Raw genomic sequence first — 10,601 nt, 5'->3', positions numbered from 1 at the left:
ATGCTTGTCCAAACCATTGGACGAATCGATATGCAACAAATTATTTCCTAAGTTATCTACAACCATCACATTTTCATATATACCATTACAAGGCAATGCTTCAAAATAAAAAATTCCATTATAATAAGCATTTATTGAACCAATCTCATTATTAAATGAAAAGGCAAAACCTTGTTTATACAAACCATGAAAATAAATAATATTTTCTCGCCATATCTGACGAGTAGCAACAATTATTCAAATCTAAATTTAACCCACTACTAAGAAATAAAGAATAAACTTCAATCTTGGTGACAAACGACTTTTTCCTATTCCCCATGATCAAGTTCATCTTCCCGTGCTCCACATCCCTACTTCTTTTTAGACCCTGCAAATCAAAACAAATGTGAAAACCACATCCAGTATCAAGGACCCAAGAATTAGCATGTGATGAGTTATTAGACATAATAGTGTAAATACCTGCAAAGGAGGGCTCGATCTTCCCATCCTTTATGTCCTGTAAATATTTGGGGTAGCTTCGTTTCTAGTGCCCTTTTTCATGACAATGGAAGCACTCTGCTTCCTTTGGATTTGAGTAGGGGGTAGCAGGACCACCTTTGGACCCACTAGAAGAAGATCCAACATGGGACTTTCCCTTGTGGCTCTTTAAGGAGGCGTTCCTATTCTTCCCCTCCACATGTCCTATTGCCAAGACAAGGGAAATAGTAGTAGGAGTAGGTACAACAGATTTGCCTTTCAAACTGCTTTAAGCAGTTCTCAAAAGACCTTGAAGCTTGCTTAGAGTGACCTCCTCCTTTTTCATATGATAAGTCATACGAAACAGATCATAACAAGAAGGCAAAGAGTGTAGAATAATGTCAATGGCCAACTCTTCATCGAAATTGACATTCAACTTCAGCAAGCGGTACACAAACCTTTGCATCTTTAGAAAGTGGGTCGTGATAGACTCTCCATCCTTCATTTTGGTAGTAATCATGGAGGAAATGATTTCATACCTTTCTTGCCGAGCACTTTGATGGTACAATTTCCATCAAATCTTGGTGCATTTCATAAGGCCAAAAGTCCTCATAGGACTTCTGAAGCTCAGCAGTCATGGTAACAATCATAATACACGACACCTTTGTCGCGTCCCTCTCATGGGTCTGACACTCAACAATCTGTTCGGGAGTAGCATTGTTTTCATCAATCTCCTTTAGCTCTTTATCAAGGACATATTCTTTTTCCTCGTAGCGAATAGCCTTGCGGATGTTTCGAATCCAATCATTGAAGTTCGATCCATCAAAGATGACCCTCCCACATAGGTTCATGAGGGAGAAAGAGCCGAAAGGGATTGGGTTTGAAGCATTGTTTGAAGTAGACATCTGAAAAGAAACACAAAGTTTAGATTAGATAAGGATCCTTAATATAACACCCAAAATCAAATATTAAGTCTAGGACCCAACACAATATTCTACAATTCGGAAGAGGGATGTCGTAATCTAATTGTAAAATATTTGAAGGTAGGTAAATGACGATTTACCAAGTTCCACCAAGAAAAACGAAATTGATTATTAAGTTTTAAATGAATTGAAATTCCTAGATTCTTTTGAGATTCATTTAACTTTTCAATGGCATGTTTAAATCTCGATTATGCCATTCAAGTTTGTGACTGGGATACCGAGGATCACAAACAAGGTGTGAATTACCATGCAAATGTGCTTGGTACTCTTAATGTTACAAATCACTTTATCAATGTGTCGGTTAACCACACACGCTCCATTGATCCATGATTAACATCAAGCTACCCTTTGCCACCATTGCTAGTCCTAAATTAGTGTGTCGGTTAACCACAAACGCTCCACTAACGAATTAGCAAGGTGCAAAGTGCAATTTCCATGGATTAATGTCCTATTCTACCCATTCGGCTAACGACCCTCCACCAATCAAGGAAGCGGTGGGTGAGAGTGGACACCCATTAAACCACCATTTTATAGGCAGTAACCTTATACCCCCATTATAGACCGACTTCGTGAATGAGGCCTACTAACAGTAAGACTGACTTGTCTTATACATACATATATATACATATATATATATATATATATATATATATATATAAGTATTAAACTTTAATATTATAATAATATAGGGTTGAATTTTAAACTTTTAAAATTCTAGGGTTTGGAATTAAAGTTTCATAAATGAGACTTTTCAAATTCCAAAACTTGAGGGCAAGTTTTGAAACTCTTCAAAACCTCTTGAGTTTTAGAATTTATGTTCCATAAAAGAGACTTTCCAAGTTCCATAACTTGAGGACAGGTTATGTAACTCTTCAAGACCTTTGGAATTCTATAACTTAAAAACTAATGTTTCATGAATGATGACTTTTCACATTTCATAACTTGAGGACAAGTTATGAAACTCTTCAAGAAACATTTAGATCAATTTAACTAATAACATTATCATATAATTTATTATTTACCAATTGACCTAATATTATTCATATAATTTCAAATTTTACAAATAATTAGTTTTTCACAAAATCATGCAATTATCTTAAAATTAGACAATGATTATGTTATTGGATGGGGATAAACAATACCATATCAGTAAAATCGAATTTTATGAACCAAAACAGTTTGTGGTAATGATCCTAATCCAAAACAGGCCAAAAACTCGAAAATTCTGCCATCTGATGATCCAACTCGTCGAGTCCCGTTATGGACTCGTCGAGTTCATCATCACATGATCCAAATCGTCGAGTTCAATGATGGAATCGTCGAGTTGGCCCTAGCAGAATCCAGAAATTCAGTTTTTTCATCTTTCAAAATTACATAATTGCATCAATATAATAGAAAACACCCATGGCTCTGATACCACTGTTGGGTTTTATGTACTCTAACATTCCTATGGTGCACATACAACCCTAATGCTTTGGATCTAAGTTTTCTCTAATTATACATGCAATATTGGTTTCCAAAGCATGGAGCCTAAACTAGCACACAAAACTTGATATATGAATCATAAAACTAGTTAGAAGATTACATTTTGATGTAGCTAGTAGAACTTTGGCCTTAAGAGAACTTAGCACCCCAAGTGTTGTGCCTCAAACAAGTCACAATCACCAATAAACAACTAGATGGATATGAGAGAGGTTATGGAGACTCAAAATCGGTTTCTTCTTCTTGGAATGCAAGTGGTAGCCAATTTTAGTGCTTAGGGTTACATATATAGTGTAGAATTCCAAGAGTCATGTGTAACCCTAATTCTTACACTTAGGCTTATGATCCAACACTTGATTTGGACTAACACTTCATGGACTAACCCATAAGCTTATCCCATCGCAAATCCATCATGGATCATTAGCCCAATCCATATGTATCAATTTAATTAATCTCTTTTGATCACTAAATTAATTCAATATTAATTCTTGATCAATACTAAATAACTAATATGATTTCTCAATTAATATATTATACTTATAATATATCAATAAATCACAAAGAACCTCTTTCTCAAATATCCATCTATCAAATTCTTCTGGTGAAGGCAACCCGAAATGGACCATGCTACTATCGGGTCAAGTACATACCAATTATAGTTATGGGCTTAGACACCTAATCCAACAACCTTCTCCCCAGCTAGAAGATCATAACTCTCCTCAAATGACCGTTTTTCCTTCTCCAGCTCTAGCAGCTTTACTTTCAAATCATCCCACTCAGTCCTAACGGAGGCAAGTTCATTAGAGTCCGAACATACCTGACGTAGGTTCCAGGAAGCAGCTTGCCGCGTACTGCAGGCTGTTAGACATATGGGAGTTGGAGAGGAGCTCTATAGTGTCAATCGTAGCAGGGGAAACACATGGCAACCCCATTCATACGTAACATGGTGTTGCGTCAAGAGGGACTCTCGTGTAAGTCCCCATTCCGGTACATAAACACCTAGGGTCACGGAATGAACAGGGGAGTCACCTGCAACAGAGCCCTCCTTCACCAAAAGCGAAGCTAGGTCAGAAAAAGCTTGGGAAACATCATCCAAATCCGGCTCACAGATGCCCTCCCCGGGGGTAGAGATATCTCGGGTTCACGATGCTATTCCGCCGCCTCTTCATTTGTTCCCTCTGACAGTTTCGACGGGTCATCATCGGGAACATCCATAACGATGTCGGACTCCCCCAATAGAAAATCCACGTTCCTCCTCTTACGGCGGCGCCGACTAGAAGAACCAGCACCAACACTCTCCGTAAGTGGGGACTCCAACCAGGCCTATCGCCTCTTAGAAGCTGAACGACTCCCCTTTATCACTAACTCAGTCGATGACTCATCCTCGTGGTCAGAAGGCAATAGGTCGGCAAGAGAAGCTCCCCCAACAGGTACGTCAATCAACACCTGGTGGGCATGGGAGTCGGATCCTTGTGCATGAGCGGCATGAGGGCCAAAAAGATTTGGGGCACGATTGGTACTGACCGGTGGAGGAAGCACCCCCACCAAAGGCACCTCCCGGTGTTTACAAGTGCCTTGATGTGACATCCCGGAATTTAGGTCATACACTGCGAACGACTAAATTACAATAAATCTTTTTGTAATTTAACTCATTAAGTATTAGCGCATCTAACGTGAAATAAATAAGTTCATTTAAAATATTATAAGATATCAAATAATACCTTACTTCCAAATGTGTAAAATGTCAAACGAATCAAACAGCTCAAATTGCAACTCTGGTTAATGCGTCTGAAAAACTAAAAATTCGTATTAAGCAGTTCTGAGCATAACAAATTGTAAAACCTTAGTACATGTTCCCCTGTTTCCGAAAATATAAAGAACGTCCAAAATAGAGTTCATATGCAAAAGATACGACAATTTTAAGAAAACAAACAGTAAAACAATTGTTTTCTTTAATCGCGTAAAACCGAATCGATCCGTTGAGGCACTTGCACACCTCCGATGGAAATTACGAGAGCATTTATGGACTCAGGCTATGGCCTAATATTTAATTTCGTACTCAAAACATTTTTAGCAAAAGTATTTGCAAAATTCAAAAAATCGAGCGTTACATACTATTTAGACGCGAAACTTTAAACGCGATTTCTCGGAGTTTCGTAACTCACAAAATTAATCCGTTCGGGTTTTGAATCCTTGAAATTAACTCTATCAAATGAAACTTTTGAAAGAAAATATTAGATGTTCCGAACCCAGTACACAAATCGAGGAGCATTTTAGGGTATTTAATGCTAGATTGTTCACTTGGGTGGGCCCCACCTTATGTGATCAGCCAAAGAGATGGCCCCTAGAACCCCTATTCCATCGTCAAACCCTTCTCTTTTCCCCTCCCATACTTCCTTGGTTTCACAGAATCTCCAAATGACTAAGCATGGGCATTAGTGGAGTGTTTGACTTCCTTGAAAGGCATGGCCTTGCATGGTTGTGTGATACTCTTTCTAGTATAAATAGAGGGCCTTGGAGACCCTCAATACTCACTCAAAACCTCAGACCTTCTCTCCCTCAATCCCTCCCTATCCATCTCTTCTTTCTTTTATAAACCACCAGTCACCACCATAAACCACCATTATACCTCCCTCTTTTGATCAAAAAACACCACCTCAGTCCCTCTCCACTATCCACTCTCCTCCCCCTCATCAAAATCTGCCAGAAAAAGGAAAGAAGCAAGTGGCAGCCACCTTGCTGCCACCACACCACCGTTCACTGCCACCAATGAGAAACCTATCTCCGGCGAAGCCATAGCCCCGTTGCTACCTTAAAATATCACCTCCACCATCTCCTCCCTTTCCCGATCATTAACTGCCACAGAAGAAGGAGACAGAGGCAACAAGAGGCTGCCAGAAGCCTATTGTCACCCCACTGCCACCCTCTTCCACCGGGCACCACCACCTCCTATCTCATCACCACCATTGTAAGTCCCTCCACTCCTTCCTTACTTCATTTTCGATTGGTGTCCATCGCAAAAACTAAAAATAAAATGAATCAAATTATTTTTAGATGTGCATGAATCGTCGATCAAGAGGATGTATTAACCTCCTGTTACAAACCCTGAATTAAATTGTTCATAATCCCCCCCCCCCTCCTCTCCCTTCAAAATTTATGCAAAAAGGCCTAAACTTCAATTCCATATTTATTATTTAAACCCTCTTATAAAAACTTGTTACAATTTTAGTCCCATTTAGGAGTTTAAGAATCATGCAAAAATTGTTATTCCCATGCCCCCATTCAATTTCTTTGATTCACAGTAACATTTTAAAACAACCATCAAAACTCCCATTTCAAATAAATAGTTTTGACCCTCATGATAAAACCTAATACAAATTTAGTCCAATCCTTCAAACCCTTGATTTCCATTAAATTATTTTAACCCTCATTTTGATAGTTTTTGACAAAATTAGTCATGACCTCAAAACTTGAATTAAAAGTTATTTATTTCAACCCCTTTGTTAAATTACATTACAAGTTGGTCCAAGTTATTGATTATTTTACCAAACCAACCCTATACTTGGTAATAAATACCAAACATACCCTTTGGTTAAATAGGTAACTAAATTAATCTCGGCGGTTTGTTTTAGAAGCGACACATTTCGGTTTCTCGTATCAAATACTCGAAAATCAACAACCACACGTTAAGGTGAGTGTTACGGCCCTCTTTTATATTTTTCGGTGGAGAATACATGTACTACTTGTGCTAAATACTACAAAAATACACGTAAAATATTATTATTTTATATAAAAACTATAACTAGTTTATAAAAAAAATGGTTTAACTTTTATATGTTACGAACACATGAATTAGTTTTAAACCCTAATATCAATATATGTTATGTTGTTAAAACGATACAACTTATCAAAATAGCATATGTCATTTTTACTACAAAACCCTATGATTTTTATGTGACATTGCGTGTCATAAAACTTTATAGTATTCATAAGGATTTAAACTATACATGCATATGTACAAAGTTTAGATAAGAAACATGCTTAGTTTATAAAAGCTAGTGCCTTATACTATACACGAATACCAATTATTCTCGACTTTCTATAAGCTCTATACGATTCATTATGCCTAGAACTTATCAACTTTTAAGTTAGGGTTGAGAGTTATCCATACTTTAGTTAAGGGCTTTATAGTGAGACAATATCCATTAGCTAAAGTCTAAACACTTAAAACACCCACACTACCATAACCGTTAATCTTCGGAACGAGATACATATGCATAGATTTATACGAGGTTGACATCCCTACCTGTGGTTGCTAGCTACAACCTCGACCGATCAATCGAAGCGGGTGATAAGTGTCTACAATCATTACTAAGACCTACAATGAAGCGTTGTAGCAGGGTACATTTAGTCACATAGCTCGGTTATAGAACTCACTATAAACATTAACTCGAATCTCTCTCCCTTTCTCTCTCTCTCTCTCTCTCTCTCTCTCTCTATCTATCTATCTATCTATCTCTATCTCTATTTCTCTCTCACTACAACTCATAGAGTTGATTATTTTAAAACCATTTTAAAACATGGATTTACTTATACCAAGATACCTTTTGGTTTTTCAAAGTTTAATTAAATATGGTTTACGTATAAAGAAAACACTTTTTGAACGCTTATAAAAGTATCATTACTGCTATCGGCAGAAAACCTGTAACTCTCACCAACCTTGTGTTGACCCTCAAAACTACATGTATTCTCATGGAATCAGTAACCAAGAAAATTCAGACGTTGGATAGTAATGGATCTCAGGCAAATTTAGTTTACTACTTTTTGTTATGTCCGCCTACATGTTTAAGTCAATTCATATATTATACTATTATCTGTAAGAACCATATATTCAAACAGCAAGATGAAATACAAATGTTGTTTTGTTTATTGTAGTACTTGTGCTATATATTCAGTTTACCTGTGATCCATGAACTTAGTCGCACAACCCCACATTTTCTGTCGCCTCGGCCGGAGGTGTGACACCTGGAAACGGCCCCTCAAGACCATCTCGAAAGGGATAATCCTCTCGTGACCTACAAACGGAAAACAAACTAACGTACTTACGGAGATCGGAAAAATTACCAACCCCACCATGTAAAGAGATACAAAACAGACTGAAAACAGAAAAATGGGGGGAGGAGAGGTACTTATCGTCCTTCTCAACAAAGAACTGAGGCATCACCCCACGCACCCTCCAGGCGACGATCATACCAACAGCGGCCAACATGCAGTATTCCAGTCCTCCCCATTAAAAGAGATGAACTTTAGTGCATTAGCCACAGTCTCGTTGGCTCCCCAGAGAGCAGGTATCTGATTAGTGAAGTTGGTTCGGCGAGGATAACCATAACCAACCAAACCACGGTTCACCCACAACCACTTATCCGGCCAATTCTTTTTGGGGGCCTTATGATTGATGATGAATGCGTGGATGCCTCGTTAATGAGAGAATGTGTGCACTCTAGATTGAGTCGACGAGTTGAGAAAATACTTGAAAGCCCAAAATTTGGGGAGCACGCCCAAGGCTCGACACGTCATCTCGAAGCCAACGATCTTGTTGACGGCGTTGGGAGATTGGTCGTCGACAGAGAAGCCATACTCATGCATGATGTCGTCAAAGAAGTCGCACGTTGGTAGCCGGAGCCCCGCCTTAAAGATCGGTATGGGGACTCTGAATTTCCCCTCCGACGGACGATAAGTGACCATCCCCCCTCCAAGGATATTCAACCCCATGTTCGGGAAGGAAACCAAATCGCTCTTGTAGGTAGGTGAATTCGCTCGGAGAAGGCACAATTCCAGTGTTTGGGGTGCCCATTATTCAACAACGAGAGAAAGAAAGAACGGAGATGAAAGAGAAAATAAAAAGCAAAGAGAAGGAAGAGACCGTTGAAGAGCAAAAAAGTGAATAAAAGAAAACTAACCAAGATGTGGGAAGTTTTAAATGCAGGCGGGAACTCCAAGCGGTTGCAATTATGAAAGCGATTGCACAGACGTTTTCGTCACATCAACGGCTTTCAGAAACCATCCACTAAACACGTGTCTAGATCTAAGTTAGAACAACTCAGCTACTCCGGCCAAACGCTGACGTTTACTAGCCTAGGGGACTTGTTAACATATCCCACTAGGAATACGCAAAGATAACCGAGCCATCGTCTAAGGACGACCTGGTCAATGACCGTCGCTTGTTTAGTGTCGAGTCTGGGCCCTCGCCCTCGCGACCTAGTACTTATCCTTCAGTGCTAAGGTGTCGAGGTCGACTTCATGACAAGAAACCCAGTCAAAAGCAAGACAAAATAGTACCAGTCGCCTTTTTAGAGAGACATGTGTAGTACCAGTCAAAAGCAAGACAAAATAGTACCAGTCAAGGCGCTGCCCTCTGAAGATTATGCACCAATAGCAGATAACCACTAACGGAGCACGATTCGCCAATGGGACGTCCCCATGTCCTGACGGCTCATAAAGGACAAAAATGTATTGTCAGGACCCTGTCCCCGTGACGTCAGGTATAGATAGAACCTTTTTCCTCCAAGAGAAGGGATTGTCTCTTTCTCTATTTTCAGATAAACCCTAAATCTCTCATCTGTTCACTGACTAGACCGACCGAGCCTTGTTCCGGGAACCCCTTCCGGACAATGACTGACGTCTTTTCTTTCTGTGCTATGATTCTTAGGCTTAACCCTGTGAAGACATCCAGAAGCGATGTTAAGTCCCGACGAGATATCACAACAGGCTTGTTTTCTTGCTCTGATAAACATATTCGCCAAGACCGGAGACGATGAAGGGATAGGTTGTTTAGACTGCAGTTGGGATCCGACAGTGGTGTTTAGTGGAGCATTCCGACGACGATTGTAGAGATTGTTTAGGGTTCTTATTTTGTTAGAGAATAGCGGAGAACATAGATGTATCAAGGGCAACAAAATGATACGTAAAGTGGGGGATGGGACACATTTTTCTTTTAAATTCTATTTAATAAACATTAAACAAATGAAGATAAATTAATATATATATATATATATATATATATATATATACACACACACACACACACACTTAGATTCAAATGAAAACAATTATATAATTGAGAACGCGTGAACAAATCTGGGCCACATATTTTTTTCCACAAAACCCTCTCGCGTACCGGTGTGACGGAGGAACTTAATATCCATACGTGAATATAAACCACCACCACCACAACTAACGCAACCACCACTAGCCATATATTTCTTTTTGCCGTAAAACCCCCTCACGTACCGGCGCGAGTATATTCATAATCTCAAGTGATTATTCATATATGAATATAAATATATATATATATAAATATATATATATATATATATATATATATATATATATATATATATATATATATGAATATATTGATATACTTATTCATATATGAATATTATCTGTTTCGTCATCCCGGTACGCTAGAGCCCTTAAGCAGCAGATTTGTAATATGCGAGAATATACTTACCTTTATGTTCACATATGAACACTAAGTTCCTCCATCGTGCCGGTACGCAGGAGGGTTTTGCGGCAAAAAAGTATATGTGGCCCAGATTTGTTATTGTGTTCTCAATTTCATAATTGTTCTCATTTGAACCTCTCTCTCTCTCTCTCTCTCTCTGTGTGTGTGTGTGT

Source organism: Lactuca virosa, chromosome 7, assembly GCF_052849685.1.
Source record: "Lactuca virosa cultivar CGN04683 chromosome 7, Lactuca_virosa_CGN04683_v6, whole genome shotgun sequence".
Taxonomy (NCBI): Eukaryota; Viridiplantae; Streptophyta; class Magnoliopsida; order Asterales; family Asteraceae; genus Lactuca; species Lactuca virosa.
This window is presented reverse-complemented; position numbering follows the sequence as displayed.